This window comes from Budorcas taxicolor, chromosome 10 (genome assembly GCF_023091745.1).
Source record: "Budorcas taxicolor isolate Tak-1 chromosome 10, Takin1.1, whole genome shotgun sequence".
NCBI classification, from domain to species: domain Eukaryota; kingdom Metazoa; phylum Chordata; class Mammalia; order Artiodactyla; family Bovidae; genus Budorcas; species Budorcas taxicolor.
Window position 1 is genome coordinate 15450993 of NC_068919.1, and position 20708 is coordinate 15471700.

A 20708-nucleotide genomic window follows, 5' to 3' on the forward strand; every position below is an offset into this window, starting at 1 on the left:
CTCAACTTAAAAAATAAGTGCAGGATTTAAATAGACATTTTTCCAAAGAAAATATGCAAATGGCCATTAAGTACATGAAAAAATCCTCAGCGTCATTAGTCATTAGGGAGATGTAAGTCAAAAGCACAGTGAGATACTGCTTCATACCCCCTAGGATGGCTATGATCAGAAGGACAGACTGTAACAACTGTCAGAGAGGATGCAGAGAAATCAGAGCATACATACTGTTTGTGGTAAAATGGTGAAGACATTTTGAGAAAGTATCTGGCAGTTTTCAAATGATTAAACATAAAGTTACCTATGACCCAAAATTCCACTCCTAGGTATATACCCAAGAGAATTGAAAACATGTTCACACAAAAATTTGTACATTTTAAAACTGTATGGTGATGATGGAAATTAATTTTTGTGAGCATGCTATAGTGTATGCAGAAGTATAAATATAATTTTGACCTTGTGAAACTTATACAGTGCTATAAACCAAAGTTACCTCAAAAGTAAATTAAAAACCTTATACATGAATATTCATGGCAACATGATTATAACAGCTATAGAGTGGAAACAACACAGATACCTGTTACTTCCTGATGGACAGATAAACCAAATGTGGGACATCTACCCAATGAATATTATTGGGCTCTGAAAAGAAATAAAGAACTGATATGTGTTACAGTGTAGCTGAGCCTTGAATAATACATTATGCTTAGTGAAGTAAACCAATCATAAAATATCACATATCGTATCATCTGTTTATATAAAATGTCCAGAAGAGCCAAATCTATACAGATGGAAAGCAGATTAATGGTTCCAGGGATTATGGGGAGAGAGGTGTAGGGAGTGATCATTAATGGGTACAGGGTTTCCCTTATGGGTGACAAAAATATTCTGCAATTAGATAATGGTTGTACAACTGTGTAAATATACTAAAACCCACTGAACTGTTAATGTTGAAAGGGCAAAATTTATGATATGTCAATTATATGTCAATAATAATAATACATATTAGGTAGTTAAATTGTTTTCAAAATTAAAGGCTGATAACCCCAAATTAAGACATGATTGCCTCTAGTCTGTGTATTAGGGGAAAGGGAGTTATTGCTACATGGAATGGGGTGGGCAGTTCTAATGTAATGTTTCATTTCTTAATGTGGATGATGTGTACATGCTGTTCCCTTTTATGATTCTGTAAACTATACACACATCTCTTGTGCAGTTCTGTATGTGTGATACATGCTACAATAAATTAAAAAACAAAGTGAGGGAGCTGGGTTGGATGATCTCTGAGGGTCCTCTTTGCCCAGATGGCCTCCAGCTCTGAGGATGTGACAGAGGGTCTCTTAAATACAGATGTGATGGTGCTCCAGAGCTGGGCAGCTTTCATGAGCTGTCCTTGGTGTGGACACTCAAGTGGAGATGAGGTCTCTCCTAGGCGGGCCCTCAGTGTGGTCTCCGGGGATCCCAGGTTGGCTAACTCCCAGAAGGCCTCAAGGGGGCGCTCATTACATTGGCTCTCAGCCAGGCTCATCAGACACACCCGCCCCTGGCAGCCCCATTCTCCACCCAGAAGAGGTGGGGGAGGGGCAGGTCCTCACGAACAAAGCGCAGGAATCTCATGGATAAACCTAAATTCCGCATTGTTAATTTGCAAGTAAAATTTAGTACTCATGTTGATGTGTCCACATTCCCTTCCTGAAACGGGGCTAAATGAAGGCCCTTATTTCCAGCAGTAAGTGGCTCAGGATACTCACAGCGAGGACAGAGGGACCATGTCTCTCACACCTGGGTGGTCTTACCAGTGAGGCTGGAATCCTTGCAATCTGTTGATGCAATCTCCTGCTTCTCTAATCTCAACAGGGATGACCTGTCCTATACTGTCAGTGAATATTCATCAAGTGCTACTCTGACGCAGGTCCCACGGTAGGTACTGGGGATACAGCAGGGAGCAGAAGAGGCCTTACAGCCTAACAGCGGAGGTGGGACATATTTTCTAATAACCACACAGCTAAGGATAAAGTTAAACATTGAGATAATACAATGGAAACGCATCTGTTCTGCTCACCAACGAATCCCAGATCCTAGAGGAGTGTCTGGCGCACATGTACTTGAAGAATAAATGAATGGCTAGAGACTGAAAGAAATGAATTTGTTATGTGACTGGAAATGTTTCCAGTCCGTGTCCCAGGGCGCTCTCGGCCTGTATCTCCCGGCACCAGCGGAGTTGGTCCAGGCGCATCACTAGTCTCTCTCTTCTGTGATTGGCCAGCCCCTCCCCATGTGACCTGCACATGCTCTCTTTAGACCTTTCCATCAGGATGCAGCTCAGCCTTGCTGCCGTGAGAGCAGCCTGTCTCTGAACTTACTTTACTTACTACTGCCCTGATCTAAGTTCTTGGGGGGCAGGTCCCCGATGCCAGCACAGACAGCACTTACTTGGCCCATCACAGAGCAGCCTTGGGTGGTCATTAATGCAGTATGAAGGTGAGATGCTGATTATCTCTCATCCAGGGGAAATGCTCAGAGAACTGGGAGATGTCACTTCTTCTACATAGCAGGCATGAGCCTGTTCCTGATGTTATCCAGACTTGCCAGGCCAAGAGGGGATTGGGACCTCAGGGCAGCAAGAAGCTGTCAGTCTACAAAGATAGATGGAGCGAGGTCCTTGGAAGTGGTGATGGGAGAGTGGAAGGGCACTCTTGAGAGTCAAGTAAGGAGAAAAAGAAAGGGAATTCTACAGGAACCAACTAGAGAGACTTACAACACAGAATGGAAGGAGCCCGCTTGCTCTGTTACTGCCAAGAAGAGACCTTGGTCTTCTGGGGATGCGAAACCAGCTAGGAGAAGGGCAGGGCTGACTTAGTCTGCCTGTTTCCCAGAAGCAGAGTCCTTCTGTGGAAGGCAAGGTGAGGTGGTTTTTACTGAGAGTTAATTCTGCCTAAATCTCTAGGAACCAGGGAGACTGAACAGAGCAGGTATTCGCCTATTCTTCAGTTGAGAGGTCACAGTCTAGAGAGTCAGACAAGGACATGGACACCAATGGGAAAGGGTGTGAAAAGCTGCCACGATGGGTGGTAGCGACTGAAGCAGCTGCAGGTCCCATCCCCATAGACAGCATAGCCAAATGGCTAGAACAAGGCCGCTGGCTCACACAGCCAGCCCTGGGCTTGCACACCAGCCCTGCCCCTGACAAGCTGTGTAACCTTGGGCTAGTTACTTAAACTCTCTAGTTCCCCTGTATTCCCCTTCAAAATGGGGATAAAAAATGGTACCCACTGGGCAGTGATCATGCACCTAGGGTTTACATGAAATGATCTCAGAGCAGGGCACTTGACATGTACAAAACCTCAATCAATGTTAGTTACTTACTATATAATTGTTAAATATATATTATTAGTATTATTATTAGTATAATTATTACTATTGTTAATACTATCCTGGTTCAGAGAAGAGTGAGAGGGCAAGAGAACCTGAGATAAGCTTTACAGAGCAGGTAGAATGACTCCTTAAAGGAAGAGTAAGAACTGGATACATGGAAAGGATGGCATCAGTGGGGGAAACTGAGGCAGGGGACAGGGAGCAGCAAATGAAGCTGGTAGCTGGTGGGCAGGATAGGGCACAAAGACAGAGCTGGGGAGTCTTGAGGGTTGAAGAAGGACAGTTGATGGGACCTGGAGGGGTTCATGGAGAAGGCAATGGCACCCCACTCCAGTACTCTTGCCTGGAAAATCCCATGGATGGAGGAGCCTGGTGGGCTGCAGTCCATGGGGTCGCTGAGGGTCGGACACGACTGAGCGATGTCACTTTCACTTTTCACTTTCATGCATTGGAGGAGGAAATGGCAACCCACTCCAGTGTTCTTGCCTGGAGAATCCCAGGGACGGGGGAGCATGGTGGCCTGGAGGGGTTGAGCCTGGGCCCTGAACCTCCATCTACAGAGCCCTCTGCAACTTAGCAGAGGTAAGGGCCCCTGTGATCTGCTGAAGTGCTCTTGAAAGTGTCCCCCCTCCCTTCCTGAGATCACCCAGTCACATGCAGTGAATTTGTGAGGCAGCTGCTATTCTGGAAAGATCATCCCTGGAGAATAAAGAAGACCCAGCCTTTCATCCCAGCTGTGCCTCTAACCGGAGTGAGGACACTGTGCCGTTCCGTCCCTTTCCAGGACTTCAGTTTCCTTATCTGTGACGTGGGGGTAGGGGAAATACCTGCTCTCAAAAGTTCCTGCTACTTGATGATCTCTAAAACAGCAACAACAACAACAACAAAAACCCACCCCTAACCATGCTACTCTTGTTTCACAGTTTCGGGGGTACAGATCCTCAGATATTTTGTTTAGTTAGAGTTCAACGAGAGGTTGCTCTGAGCCGATGCTAGCAGTCTCCCTTACTTTTAAGTCTGAAAATTAACAAGGCAACTGCTGTCTCTGGTTCAGAATTTCAGGACTAATATTTTTTTAAAAGCCTCTTTAAATGCAAATTGGCTCCAGACTAACCCACAGGCAGCTGCGGGGGTGGGAGATGGAGGAGATCTTGGTCTTGGGGTCAGTGGATGTGGCTGGAACGCTGGCTCAGCTGCTCACCGTCTACTTCATCTTAGTGAGATACTTAATCTCAGCGAGCCTCGGCTTTCTGTAACATATGGTTAAGGGTCCTTTTCTCACGAGGTGAAGGGCAGTTGGGATGTCAACATTCTTGTTTTTCTTCCATGTGTTGAACTGTAGCCATCACAACAGTCTTGTGAGCCTAAACAGATGCTATTGCTTCTGTTTTCAGGTTGGAAAACAGGTTCAGAAAGAGGGAGTGAATTTTCCAAAGCCACACAGCAAGGGCCGAGCTAGGATTAGAGAGCCACTTCCTGTCTCCTTTGGACCACAATGGCAGCTACACAGACCTGCATTTTCATGATTACTGTGAAGGAGACTTGGAATTCACCAGCCTTGACCTGTGGACCCAGGTGAGGCCAGGATAACCTTAGCAGTGGGCTGTGGGTGCAGTGTTCTGTGACATCTGTGCTGCTGGGGCAACCCTGGCAGGCCTTCCTGGGAGCAGCTCTCCAGCCTGGACCAGGAAAGAGACCCTCCTCCTCCAATCGACGACCATGGCCTGGGAAGGCGAGGCAGGCCCATGCGGCTGTCAACCACAACCACCAGCAGGCCCCTGATTCCAGTAGCTGTCCCGGAAGCTGCAACCCAGGCCTGTAATTTCCAGACTGGGCCTGGTCCAAAAGCAACCCCATTGCTGAATCAGTCACTCGATCGGTCCTATCTTATTATTTCTTGGCTTCTTGGCCAAGCAGCTTCGCCTCCGGGAAGTAGCACGCAGGAGTCTGCCTTCTGCTTGGCATATGTGGGGTGCTGGCCAGCTCCATCCTGGCCTCCTCACTGTCTCTCCCTGCTCTCCAGTGCTCTCTTGCCTGGAGGAATCCATGCCCCTCACTCTTTGCCCCTCACCCCCAGCATCCCTCCAGCCTCCTCCATCAGTTACAAACCTTCCTGGCTCTATCTCACTGGCTGAATTATGCATTTCTTCTCCCTGAAGGGCCTCAGCTGGGGTTCCTGCCAGACAATCTGACAATCTGTGCAGATAACTGTAGGGCATTTTCCCACAAAAAAAAAGGGAAAATGGCCCAGAAATTAGAGAACTTGCCTTCCTTCTTCACCACCCCCAACTTCCCTACCATTTAGCAAAATGCTTAAGCTCAGCCAAAGAGATGATTCTTAGGAGGACAAAGCAGAGACTTCCTAATACCTCCAGGAGTCTATTTTGTTCTCAGGTGGGCCAACAAGCTGAGCGTCCCATCCTGGACCCCAAACCACTGCAGAAGAGGCTGGGGACTCACTCGGGCCAGTGAAGACCTGGTGATCATTCCTTAAATACCTTGGGATCTGTCACCTTTGTCTCTGGTGGAGAAAGCTCTGGATCGTACAGGCCCCTCCCGGCAGGGCTAACTGCGTCACTTCCGGTTCTTCTCCGTGTCTTTCCTGTGAGGAAGCCAGGGCCCCTTTCTGAAATGTGAATGTCTTACGCTTCTCTGTGCTCCTTCTCTAAAGCCCATCCCTGGCTCCTTATTACACTGGGGAGGTTTGTCACTATCACGTCTCCAAGGCCCTACCTGGTCAGCCCCTTACCCTCCAGCTTCTCCCAGGCCTCGTTCCACCTCCGTTACTGTCCAGCTCACATCAGCCTGTCCGTGTCTCCCTCTCGCCACAGGACCCTTGCACATGCTGTTCCTTCTGCCTAGAGTGCTCTTCATATGGTGCCTGACAACACCCGTTTATCCTCAGACCTCAGTCCCTGCATCCTCAAGCCCTGCTTCTTCATGGTGGTTGAGGCACTAAGTCGTGCCCTACCCTTGCAACCCCATAGACTACAGCCTGCCAGGCTTCTCTGTCCATGGGATTCTCCAGCCAAGAATAGTGGAGTGGGTTGCCATTTCCTTCTCCAGGGCATCTTCCTGACCCAGGAATCAAACCCAGGTCTCCTGCATTGCAGGCAGATTCTTTACTGACTAAAGTATGAGAGAAGCCCACCTCCTTCATGGGATCCCCTCATAGCATCACAGAACCACCCCCTATGACAATAGAATCATGATGCAATTGTGTGTTTGTCTTTGCGATTATTGGGTTAATGTCTATCTCTTTGATGAGTTCAGGGAGCGTATCTGCTTTTGCTCACTCCAGTGTCCCCAGTGCCTAGTGCCTGGCTCAGCACAGGGAAAGTATCCAGTCAATGTTTATAGAGGAAGGGAAGCAAATGCTCTATCTCCCTGGTGCCAAGCACCCATGTTCCAGGAGATTCTGATGGAGGCCACAGGGGCTCAGAAAAATGACATGGCAGAGTCGAGGGCTGTGGGTGATTTATTCCTTTTGTAAACATGAAAAGACACATATGTGCATCCTCAGAGAATGCAGTTATAGAGGCATAATCTCATGGCCCGAACTACTATTGGTGCAGAAGTTCCTTTATCTATCAGGTATGTACCTGACAGAGGGTCACCAGCCTCAGACGGAACATTCCAGTTTCAGGGAAAAGCAAAATTAAAAACATAGGCTTTGAGGTCAGACAGGTCTGGGTTGGAATCCCAGGTTCCGTCACTGATTAAGCCATGTAGAGTTTGGGGGCATCAGATTCCTTCCTTGAAAAGCAGAATGATGACTTCTACCTTATGGGATTATGGTAAAAATCAAATGCGATACTGCATTTTATGTAGTTAACGCACGCTGGGCACACAGGAGGAGCCTAAACATTTATGCTATCAGCATCACTAAAACCCATATTTGGCTCTTCTTCTGTGAGAAAGTTTGATGTGGTGCCACATCAATTGTGTTCAGGAATCAGGAGTTACCATGTTCCTCAAAAGTAAATTCACTGCCCAAAGTATGAGTTAAGACCATTAAGCTCATGGAAGATTTTGAGGAGAGCTCAAAGCAGGGCTATATGTTCTACTCCACATCAGAACAATAAAAGTTCCCAGATGTCCTTCTCGTCGGGTTTGTTCTCCACCCACCATGCTACAGAGCTACTTTTCCTCCACCGTTTCTCCACAGAGCTCTTCACTACTGTGCCTAGCAGTTCAGCTCCAGCCCAAGCTTGCATTCACCGTGAAGGGAAACCAAAGCTCACGGTTTCCCAGGTCTGACTTCCCCAGCAGTGCTTTAACACCAGTGATCACTTTTGGTTATGAAGGTTTTCCCCTTGAGGTTTACCCTACTCTTAAGCCCAGCTGCTGGCCATTACTCTGCTTTTAGTCTGATGGCATGCTTTCTCTAAAAGGTAATTGTGGTCAATAAAATTTCTCTAATTTTTAAGCAAATCATGAAGCCCACTCCACTGCAGGGTGAATCTGTGATAAAGTGTTCTTACGCTGAGCTGAGACCTGTCTCCTTGTAACTACAGCTCCCTGGCCCCGCTCCCACAATGTTCATACTCTCCCTTGCAGGACAAGTCTCCAAATACATCAATTCCCTTTCAGCCTTGTCAAAATTTTCCCATGACACCTTTGTATTTGTCCTTGGCTGTGTGTTTGTCTGTTTGTCCTTTTAGTTTTCATATGTGTCCTTTTCCAGTTGTGGTTCATAGAGTGTCTGATGCCACTATATTGGCATAAACTAGCTCCCCTTCACCTCCTCTGCGTCAGGACACATCAGACCATACTGGCTGAATTTTCATAACTCTAAGATGCAGTCTGTCAAAATCAGATATGAGAGCAACTGGCTTCTAAATTGTCTAGAGAGATGATTAAAAACACAGATTCTGGGCTCTATCCCAGACCTACTAAAACCAAGCCTCTGGGGATAGGGCCCAAGGATAGTGTTTTAAACAAATTCCCCAGGACTGACGATGCACAGTTAAAACTGTAAACCACAGTTCTAAGGCCACCGGAGATGCACCTAATAAAACTGAGACCCCTCTCACATTCTATTGAATTTATTCCCCAAATGGATTTATCTTTGAAAGGATGGAATTCGTGATGGGGTTGGTGGTGGGGAGAAGAGAAGTGCTTTTTTTTTTTTCTTTTTCTTTTATAAGCGGAGGCTGTTTACCATGTAATAGCATGTTTCTTTCTTGGGCTTTAGTAACATCATTTCTGGAGTTACCAGGGTTTCTAAAAATGCCCCAGAAGCTGATGAATTGAGCTAGTTCCAAACCCACTGGCCAGTTGCTCAACCAAGCTATCCATTTTTGTGTCTGATAATATTTATTGAGTGCCTACCTTGTGCTTGGCACTGGGGATTCTCTGGTGAAAATATAGACACATCCTGCCCTCATAGAGCTCACTTTCTAGTGGAAAATAAATAAGACCAAGGGACAGAGAAGAAAGGAGACAACAGTAGCTGGTGAGTGAAATTAGCTGTCCTTGGAAGTGAAGGAGTTTCCTAAGGATACAGGAGGGATGGCAGAAGTGGGGGACTTTGGAGGAGACGAGGACTGTGCCAAGGAGACTGTGTCACACTACATGCCATACGTGTCACGCTACGGGGACCGACACACATGCAGTAGACTGGCAGCTGATGGACAGGCCGTAGGCATAGCTGGGCTCTAACAGCCCACTCCAGTGCTCTCGCCTAGGGAGTCCTGGGGACACAGGAGCCTGGAGGGCTGCTGTCCATGGGGCTGCACAGAGTCGGACACGACCGAAGCAACTTAGCACGCATGCATGCATTGGAGAAGGAAATGGCAACCCACTCCAGCGTTCTTGCGTGGAGAATCCCGGGGGCAGAGGAGCCTGGTGGGCTGCCATCTATGGGGTCACACAGAGTCGGACATGACTGAGGTGACTTAGCAGCGGCAGCAGCAGCAGCAGTAGGAAGACAGATAAAGAAGTGAATGTCAGGGTGAGGAGGTGTAAGCCTGATACGTAGGAACATGAGCTATAAAGCTGGGTGTACAGGAAGATGAGGTTTCAGTGTGGATCCAGGCAACTTGGACAGGCTGGGGAACCTCCAAGCAGATAATCGGTAGGTTTGGCTCATCCTTCTGTGGTTTCATATCTATTAAACATGGTGCACCGGTTCCTCCCCTGAAAAATGGGACAGGACAGAGTGGAGGGCCTGACTCCAAGGCTCACCAGAGGCACAAGTGAAACATGTGTTCAGGACACGTGACAAGGAGAAGAGACATCTCTCACACAAGCACGCAAAGTCACCCTCCTTTTGTTACGCTGAGCTTGTTAGGTATGGAGCAGGGATTAGGGCTACAGAGCTGCTGGTGGGGTGAACTGTGGAGGAGACAGGAGGGAAGAGTATTTGCTGCTTTGTGTCATCTATGCTGAAGATCTAGGGCCATCTCGTTCAGGGCAACACTTGGCTTCCCATCTGCAACCCAGCTTTTTCACCATGAGTGAGTAATAACAGCATCAACAAAGGAGAAAGCGCTTCAGATAGCCCCAAATTGGCGTTTGTCCTCCTCAAGAGTGGAAAACACATTTTTGAGGTCAAAATTTTTATAGCTGGGAAGTCATTTTAACCAAAGCAGCTAGCCTAGCAATGTGTCATTTTGACAGCACAGTTTCATGTTCATTAAGTTCTGCCGTATAACCTTTCCTTCCATCCTTCAATAAATATTTGTCTCACTCCATAATGTTTGAGGCCCTGTCCTAGATGTTCAGTGGGGAGAAGGACCAGCCTCGACCTTTCTGGAGCTTTTGCTCTAGTGTGAGATCAGGCCTGGGGAGCAGAGCAAGCTTGGTGGGAACCAGAGGGCTGGGAGTCCATACCAAGACCACTGTGGTCTTCGTGGATGTGGAGCTTCCCTCCACCCTACCAGGGGACACGGCTGGGCTGCCACCCATCACTACTTGCAGAGAAGAAGGTCTTAAGGCTTGGCTGTCTTTTACTATCTCCCAGAGTGCAGGGAGGCCCTGGGGCTGCTGAGTGGTGCAGGGAGTGGCCTGAGTTCAGGGTTATCTGTGCCCAAAGACCAGAGGATGCTGCTTCCTTCACCCCCATCATTCCTCAGGACAGTTCTCTCTGCTTCCCCACTGGAATTCCGCATTGTCCTGGGGATGGAGTGGAGAGAAGAGAGATTTGCTTTGGTTGAGGCCAGGTTCTTGTGGAGCCTCAGAGGCCAAAGTCACCTGGGTCTGGGTGTGCATCCAAGGCCAGGGCTAAAGTCCAGCTTTCCTGCCTTCCCCAGCTCCTTCAGAACGTGGTCCACCTGCGCGGGGCTTTTCTGGCCGCCCTGCTCCACACAGTAGCAACTCCTGCGGCATGCTGAGCAAGCGTGCTGGGCACAGGGAGCACAGAAACATGGAGCGTGTGCCCGGTGTCTGGGGGATGGGCATCTGAAGCTTTGATGGCATAAGAGAGGGGCCCTGAGCAGGCCTCACTTAACTCCGAGCGGGAGATGTGCCCAGACTTAGAGTGATGCCATCTTCTCTCTAAGTAAGGTCTGCCAGGGCAGGTCCATCGTGGTACCCCAGGGCCTAGCACAGAGCCTGGAGCATAGTATCATTGCTGTTCAGTAGCTCAGTCATGTCCAGCTCTTTGCAACCCCATGGACTGCAGCACTCCAGGCTTCCCTGGAGTTCTTCACTATTCCTGGAGTTTACTCAGACTCATGTCCATTGAGTTGATGATGCTGTCCAACCACCTCATCTTGTTGCCCCTTCTCCTCCTGCTCTCAATCTTTCCCAGCATCAGGGTCTTTTCTAATGAGTTGACTATTCACATCAGGTGGCCAAAGTGTTGGAGTTTCAGCATCAGTCCTTCCAATGAATATTCAGGGTTGATTTCCTTTAGGATTGACTGGTTTGATCTCCTTGCAGTCCAAGGGACTCTCAAGAGTCTTCTCCAATACCACAGTTCAAAAGAATCGATTCTTTGGCACTCAGCCTTCTTTATGGATGTGGTCCAGCTCTCACATGATTACTGGGAAAGCCAGAGCTTTGATTATATGGACCTTTGTTGGCAAAGTGATGTGTATAGTGGATGCTTATTATTTATTTGTTAAGTGACTAAACACAGCCAGTCAATACAGCCTTCGGTCTTGTAGCTCTCTTGTACCCTAGATTATGTGACCAAGTTATATTTTCCTCGCCAGAGGGAACTCCAGAGAGGTGCAGTAACCACACTTGTTCAGTGTGGAGGATCTCACTACTAGTGACTTTTGAAGAGCCTTGGTTCTAGAGATGATGGGCAGTGGAGCTAACGAAGCTAAGGCTTCAGGACCTCTCTCTTGCCCAGGCTCTTCCAAGTCTGGGAGTTCCCTGCTGGGAGGGCAGGAAGTCTTATCATTATGCCCTGGTGGTGTCAGCATGACCCCGTGTATTATATAAAGCTCCCCAATACCTGCCTCTGGGAGACATTATTAAGCAATCAAGCCCTGCTTTTAAAGACCATGGGGAAGGTGCAAAAGGAGATGCCACTAAGATCCAGGTTTTACTGTGACCCTGCTCTGTGGGTACCTGTCTGGCAGGTGGGGGTGATGGTGATGACTGGACTGAGCTGGGCCAGATGCCTAGGGAACGATTTCTGGGCACAAAGCACCAGCTGAGCAGGAAATTTCAGGGGAAGTTTCATATGTGATATTACTAGTAACAAGCCCTGAAGGCAAATTTTCCAGATTATCAACAACACAAAATATATTTTGGTAACACATATCAACCAAAGAAAATGGAATTATCTTTCTTTTCTCGCTGTAATAAAAGATTTAATAAAATCCTTATTATATAAAGAAGTGATCAAATAGGGTGCTGTCAGAAATGTTAAAATACAGGGGAAGTATCAGTTTCCTTGAGCCATGTTAGAGTGCAATTATTATTAATGAAAATATCATGGTATTATTTTGGATTCTATGATGTTTGTGTTGTCACATGTATTAAAATGTGCAATTTGTGATTTCTAGTTCTAAATACTTTTATATCTGATTTTATATTTTGTATGCTTTTTTCTTGTAGCGTCTCTCCTCCAAATTGTATAAGTTTCAGGATCTACACAATATGGATATGTTAGTGTGGTTCACAACACATCCTCATCATTGCTGTAGTCATTATCAATTTTTCTATGTAAACGTTTTAAAAAATTTGTTTATTTAGCTGTGCCAGGTTTCAGCATGCAAACTCTTAGTTGTAGCATGTGGGATCTAGTTTCCTGACCAAATCTCAAACCCAGGCCCCCTGCATTGGGAGCACAAAGTCTTAGTCACTGGACCACCAGGAAAGTCCCCTACGTAGGCATTTTAATAAACACCCTTGAATCAGGTGGCACTTGTGGTAAAGAATCCACCTGCCAGTGCAGGAGACTTAAGAGATGCAAATTTGATCCCTAGGTCGGGAAGATCCCCTGGAGTAGGAAATGGCAACTTGTGCTAGTATTGTTGCCTGGAAAATCCTATGGACAGGGGAACCTGACAGGCTACAGGACATAGCATCTCAAAGACTTGACCATAGCTGAAGCAAATGAGCACCCGGGAACCTGCCACCCAATAGCAAGACATGAAACTCTGGCAACATGTATGTTTCTCCCATCCCATCTTCCTGTCACACCTGCTAAGACAGCCACTATCCCGAATCTTGTATGCATCATTCCCGTACTTTTAAAATGTGTTAACCAAATATGTGTGTTATTGTTTTAAATCTTTTAAAAAGTGGTATTGTGCTGTTTGTGTATTTATGTTTGCGCTCATGGATTGAAGACTCAAAATAGCAAAGATGTCAATACATAGGTTTAAAGCAATTTCTATCAAAATCCCAGAAAGACACTGTGTAGATATAGGTAAGCTTATTCTAGAATTTATATAGAAAGATGAACTAGAGTAGCTAGTGTAATTTTGAGAAAGAGAAACAAATTGGGAGAAATCAGTCAACCCAATTTCAAGATGTACTGAATAGCTACACCAATCAAGATTGCATGGTATTGGTGGCAGGACAGACACACGGATCAACAGAACAGAATAGAGAGCTCCAAAATCAACCCACACAAGTATACCCAACTGGTTTTTTGACAAAGCTGCAAAAGCAATTCAATAGGGAAATGATAGCCTTTTCCACAAATGGTGCTGGAGTGATTGAACATTCACAGGCAGAAAAATAAAGCTTGATCCAAACCTAACACCTTGCACGAAAATTAATCTAAAATGAATTCAGACTTTAATATAAAGCATAAAACTATAAAACTTTTAGGGAAAAAAAGCATAGGGAAAAATCTTCATGATCGAGGGCTAAACAAACGGTCCTAGATTTGACATCAGAATCATGATCCATAAAAGGAAAAAATTATAAACTGGACCTCGTCAAAATTAAAAACTTTTTCTCTAAAAAATATTTTGTTTCACCCTGTGGGTGAAAAACAAGCTACAGATTAAGGAAAAAATACTTGCAAGCCATGTAACTAATAAGAACTAGTATTCAGAATATCTAAAACATTCTCAAAACTCAACAGTAAAATCCCCAAACAATCCAATTAGGAAAAGGGCAAAAGATGGGCACAGGCATTTCACCAGAGAGGACATTCAGATGGCAAATGAGCACATCAAGAGATGTTCGTCATTGTTAGCCACTAAGGTCATGCAAATTAAAACTACAGTGAGACAGCACTACTGTCGGGATAGGCTAAATAAAAATAATGACAGTGCAGAGACTAGAGAGATCGTTTATACACTGCTGGTGAGAAGGTAAGATGGTACAGCTACTGTGAAAAACAGTTTGACAGTTTCTTAAAAAACTAAGCACGTAACTACCATATGATCCAGCAACTGCACCCCTGGGCACTTATTCCAAAGAAATGAAGACATATGTTCACATAAAAACATGTACATGAACGTTAAGAACGGTCTTATTTGCCACAGTCCAAAACTGGAACCAACTCGGGTGTCCTTGAACAGTGAGTGGTTAAACAAGCTGGTGGTACATCCACACCATGGAATGCTATTTGGCAATAAAAAGGAATAAGCCGTTGATAGATGCATCGTCTGTGCCGCGTCTCCAGAAAATCATGCCGAGTGAAGAAAGCCAGTCTCAAAAGGTTACACCCTGTGTGATTTCATTTAAACTACAGTCTTTAAAATTATAGAAATAGAGAACATGTGGCTCTCCAGTGGTTGCCAGGAATTAAGGAGATGGGAACAGGAAAGAAGTGTATGAGGCTACAAAAGGGCATCATGTGGGATCCTGTGGCTGGAAATGATCTGTGTCTTCTCGACCGTGTCAGTGTCAATCAACATCCTCACTGTGATATGGGGCTATGGTTTTACCAGATGTTACCACGGAGGAAACTGGGGGTAAGAGTCATGGATTTCACTTTATTGGTTAACCTACATCTCAGTTTTCTGAGGATGAGGAAAAAGAGTGTTGGCCAAAGTAATTTGAAGAGCTAAAGGTGCCCTTTATGTTACATTTAAAGATATAAAGAGCTGGGTCTTCCCCGGTGGTCCAATAGTTGAGAATTGCCTTCCAATGCAGGGGACGTGGGTTCAATCCCTAGTCAGGGAACCAAGATCCCATGTGCCGTGGAGCAACAAGCCCACACATCACAACTACTGAGCCTGGACGATCTAGAGCACTGCTCCACCACTAGAGAAGCATGCGTGTTGTAACTAGAGACTCCCCCCCAACACCACAACAAAGACCCAGCACAGCACCCTCTCCTAATGTAACAGCTGCTGTGGATGCTAATGCTGACCCCGAGGAACTGTGGATCACAGCTGTGGAATAAAGCCATCAACTCTCTACGCCGAGACAAAAGACCTGGGTTCAAATCTTAACTTTACTGCTTACTAAGCCCTTGACCTTTGGCAAGTCATCTGTGGCCCAGTCCCTTGGTCTGCCCTGATTCTCTCTTCCGCTCTGCTTGATTCATATGAGGCTGACCTGGTCTTCCTGGCCAGGTGCGGGCACAAAGCTGAGCGTCAAGGACTCATCGACCTAGCCAAAATGATTTGTTCTGGTATCAGGCTGTGATCAAGACCAGGTCAATTAGAATTTTCCTTACACCTTTTTTTTTCCCCCAAGAGCTATCAGAAAGGGCCCTCTCTTGTCCTCTGGAACTGTGACTCAAGAATGATATGGGAACTGCTTGGAATCTTCTTCTCAAACACATGGAAGAAGCAATAATAATATTGTTAGCATTCTGAGATCCAGCCAGGCCTTAAGCCAGCTACTTTAATAAATATCCTTTTCTATTTATGCTAATTTGAGTGAGATTTCTGTCACTGGCCCTTAAGAAAGTACCATGATTATTATTTCATTTAGCTATTTTGAGCCTGTTTTATTATCTATTTATATAAGCATGCTATTTATCTATCACACATAAATATAAAAATAGTAACAGTCTCATTGGATTGTCATATTAAATGGATCATGCACATACATCTTTGTTCCTTTCCTCCATCCCTAACCAGTTGGTTGAGTTGGGTAGAGGCACAGAGAAATGTAAAACAGTATATTCTAAAAGGTCATAGTTGGAAGGGCCTTAACAGTCATCCAGACTAGCAATCCTACACTTGGATCTTTTTTACCTTCCCACTTAATATTCTTAAATCCTGCTTGTTTACAGTGACGATAATAACCACTTTTTTTAAGCATGTGGTGTGGTTGGGAGGATCAAATGGCTTGATACATCTCAGTGCATTTTGCACAAAATATAAGAAAAGTTATTATCTTACAAGGAGCTTGTGGTCTAGCAACAGAGATAAGAAATTTTCCAAGAATCCTCTAGATAGAGGTTCTTAAAATACAGTGTGTAGAAGAACAATGTGAGGACTTCCCTGGTGCTCCAGTGGCTAAGAATCTGCCTACTATGCAGGGGACATGGGTTAGATCCCTAGTTGGGGAAGGTTCCACATGTCGGGGGGCAACTAAGCCTGTGTACCACAGCTACAGAGCCTGTGCTCTAGGGCCTGAGAGTCCACAGCTACTGAAACCTGGGTACGCAGGGCCTGTGCTCCACAACCAGGGAAGCCCTCACACTGCGGCTGGAGAGTAACCCCTGCTCCCAGAAACTAGAGAAAACCTGTACGCAGGAATGCAGACCCAGCGCAGCACACACACACACCCAGCGCAGCACACACACACACACCCAGCGCAGCACATACACACACACCCAGCGCAGCACACACAAACACACCCAGCGCAGCACATACACACACACCCAGCGCAGCACACACAAACACACCCAGCACAGCACACACACACACCCAGCGCAGCACACACACACACCCAGCACAGCACACACACACACACACACACCCAGCGCAGCACACACACACATGAGGAACAGGGCAGACGGATCAAAATGCAGATCTCCTCCTTCTTACAGAAACCAAGGTCATCCAGGAGTCATCCTCAAATCTGAATTAGTGACTAAGGAAAAGGAAGAGAGCTTGTGGAAAGAAGAGCTTTTACATGCTTGCTGCTGACAATCAAAGCGTTCATTAGGAAGATGCAGAAAAGGCCGCTGGTCTGGAGTCAGGATGGGCTCCCAGAGGAAGGGGTTGTCCCCAAAGCAGACTCAGAGCCGAGATGTCAAGAGCAACGGACTGGTTAAATGTATGCTCCCGGTGGAAATTGGTAAGAGAGGGGTGGAGCAGCATGTGCAGGGGAAGGAGACAGGCAGGGGGGCTTGCAGGTGAAGTTCCACACTCAGCCTGATCCCAGGGGAGCTCTGAAGTATGGATGACACCTCGGTACTCCCTCTCTGGTCAGTCATTGCCTATAGGGTAGATGGATAAGGATCAACTCCTACCCCGTGCAGCTTTCCCTGAACACTTGTGTTCCAGCGCCCAAGAGTAATCTGCTGAAGGCCACAGGTGCTAGCTGTTAGCAAAAGCTCCAAGAAGCTGGAGGATGGGAGCTTAGAGAATCTGGGCAGGGCAGTATCAGTGTCCATGACTGAGGTCTGGGGTAGCACCTGGAGGCTGGGTGCATGATCTAGGAAGGAAGGGGAGGAATCATTATCCTGGACTGAAAGCACCATGGGATGGATTCCATGTGGCTGGAGCTGGGACTCTCCTGTTATTTCTTGTATTCCCAGCAGAGCACAGATAAAAATCCAGAGCATTTGGGAATGTGACCCACCTTCCCACAGCCCCCTCCTTCTCTGCCCCCCACCACACACACGAAAATGAAATATTTTTAGCTGTGCAAATTTGCTGTCTGTCTCTCCAGACAGGGTTGCATAAGAAGGGCTGTTTTCCTCCCTATGGGACTGCAGAGGGATGGCTAAGCTGCACAGGAATGGTAAAGCCATTTACACATGCAGAAGCAGCCAGTGTGGCTTAGAGGGGATTGGCAGGTCCCAACCCTCTCGGCAGACAAAGGGAAAACCTGACCGACGCCAGGGAGGTGGACTGACTTCATACAGGGGCTGATTTACCACAAAGAACAGTACACAAGCCCTCCCACTGCCCCTATCTTTTTGAATTTTTTAAGATCAGAAACCATTACATCTGTGCAGAGGGCAAGTCAATCACTTGGCCTGAACTGGCCATTACAAAGATGAGAAAACTGAGATGTCAAACTGGGGGAGAGAAAGGAACAAATACCGCTGCAGCAGCCGCTGCTGGCCCCGGGTCACTTTTCTAGACCGTTTCATCTTAGCCCCACAATGGCACCTTTGGGTAGAATTATGAGCATCTTCTTTATCAGTGAGGAGACAGTCTCGGAGAGGTGAATAGCTTTCCCTAAGTCTCACAGCTAAGCAGGAAGATGAGATGAGAACCCAGGCCCACCTGGTGTCCCGCCTTTGTGTTTCCCAATCTTCAGGATAAGTGGGGGACCAACTTTCTAGCCAGCCATGCAAGAGCCTGTACTTGCTGCTTTTCACTCAAGTGTCAGGCCATGAGGGCAGGACATCATCTGTTCATTTATCTCTAAATCCCAGAGCCTGGAACAGGACCTGGAGGCACTCCATAAGTATCCATTGAATGAATTAGTTGAAGAAAGCAAGCCTTTCAGTTCAGTTCAGTTCAGTCGCTCAGTTGTGTCCAATTCTTTGCGACTCCATGGACTGCAGCATGCCAGGCCTCCCTGTCCATCACCAACTCCCAGAGTCCACTCAAACTCATGTCCATTGAGTCGGTGATGCCATCCAACCATCTCAGCCTCTGTCATCCCCTTCTCTTCCCACCTTCAATCTTTCCTAGCATCAGGGTCTTTTCAAATGAGTCAGTTCTTTGCATCAGGTGGCCAAAGGATTGGAGTTTCAGCTTTAGCATCAGTCCTTCCAATGAATATTCAGGACTGATTTCCTTTACGATGAACTGGTTGGATCTCCTTGCATCCAAGGGACTCTCAAGAGTCTTCTCCAACACCACAGTTCAAAGCATCAGTTCTTTGGTGCTCAGCTCTCTTTATAGTCCAACTCTCACATCCATACCTGACCACTGGAAAAACCATAGCCTTGACTAGACGGACCTTTGTCAGCAAAGTAATGTCTCTGCTTTATAATATGCTGTCTAGGTTGGTCATAGCTTTTCTTCCAAGGAGTAAGCATCTTTTAATTTCAATGGCAAGCCTTTACTGTTCCCTGTATGCAACTACCTGTACCACAAAAGAAGAAACAGTGATGCCCTTGGGGTGCTCACGCTAGAGTTGATAGGATATGATGCACACGTGGTGGAAAATGCTGGAAATGCCCAAGGTGACCCAGACGCCCACATGAGCTGGTGTGGTCCAGATGGGCCTGAGTCCAGGACAGCTACAGGGGTGTGTGTGTATTTCGCCACTGCTCTGCCCACCACCACCCCGCCAAGCTCTGGCCAAAGTGAACTATTCCTCATGTCTTTTCAACCAGAGCCTTGGCCCCAACTGGGCTCCTTCTGATCCCCAAGTGCCACCAGCCTCCAATGAGCTTTTCCTGAACCTTTCAGCTGGAGATTTCTCCCACCTCTGAGTTCCCATAACACTTGACCTGTACCTCTTCTGTGGCATGTGCCTCATCTCCTTTATTGACCCTCAAGACGGGGGTTGCTCCAAACACCCGACAAGAACCTGCACACTCTGGTGCTTCCCAAGTGTGTGATGAGTAAGCCAATGGAGGAAAGGATAGAGATGGGCGCTAGCCAGCCAGGGGCACCTGGTGCTTTCTGCAGTAGGTGGTTGCTTCCAGGACATGATTTGAGGGGCGCAGGGTCCACTCACCCTGAATTGAATGCCCCCCAGCATTGGGTCAGAATTCTCTGGTGGGTCAGAATTCTCTGGTGGCTCAGATGGTAAAGAATCCACCAGCAATGCAGGAGACCCAGGTTCAATCCCTGTATCCAGAAGATTCCCTGGAGAAGGGAATGGCAACCCACTCTAGTATTCTTGCCTGGAGAATTCCATGGACAGAGGAGCCTGGCAGGCAATAGTCCATGGGGTCGCAGAGTCAGACACGACGGAGCGACTAACACTTTCACTATCATGTTAATATATAATTACATGTGTGTGTGTGTATATATATACATATATATATTTCTTTTTAAAAATCTAAAGTCACAGCCAAGAAAGAGCTGAAAGAATTGAAACTTGGTGCCACTAGGGAGAGGAAATTAGGGTAGGGGGCAGGGGGCCACAGTTTCTCATCAATTTTTACGACAGTTTGAAGAAACTTGTGTACAGTACTTTGATAAAATAAAAATTAAAACATGAAAGATGACTCTGCTAGCTTTGTGGAGGATGGATGCAGGTGATAAGGCTGGAGGGAGGGAGGTGGGGGGAGGGTTGCAGGTCAGGCCCTGTGGAGGAAGCTTTCTGGGGAAGATAGGGCCTGACTGAGGAGGTGCTGGTCTGGGCCCCTGGATGATTCAAGTGTTGGGGGACCTAGGGGTCAGCTGAGGACAGAAATGCCATGGGGCAGGCAAGGCAAGCGTCCTGGGCTGGCCTCAGATGAGGCTGGAGTGTGGAAGCTCAGTCCTGGCTGCTTCGGTGGCCTGTGAGCCCCTCTGTGATCTCCCTGACAGACACGCAGGCACCTTCATGACAGCTAGGGAGGGGGCCCGGGGTTCCCATGGCAATGGGACAAAGAATCCCAGGAAAGGAGAAAGAAAATGATGAAATCGAATCTGGCCCTCAAATAAAAACAGTTGAGATTTTTAAGAAAGAGGAAAAACAAAAAACAGTGTTTGGTATATGAGTCACACCAACTTCTCCCAATTACCAGTTTTCAGGCTCCAAAGAAAGCATCTTTGGAGGAGCCTTGGAATGTTGTGATGGTGAGGCCTCAGGGCTCTGGCCCTCCAGGCAACCTCACGTTTGCCTCTTTCCAATGGGGCTCCTCACCTGTCCTGCCCAGAGCCAAT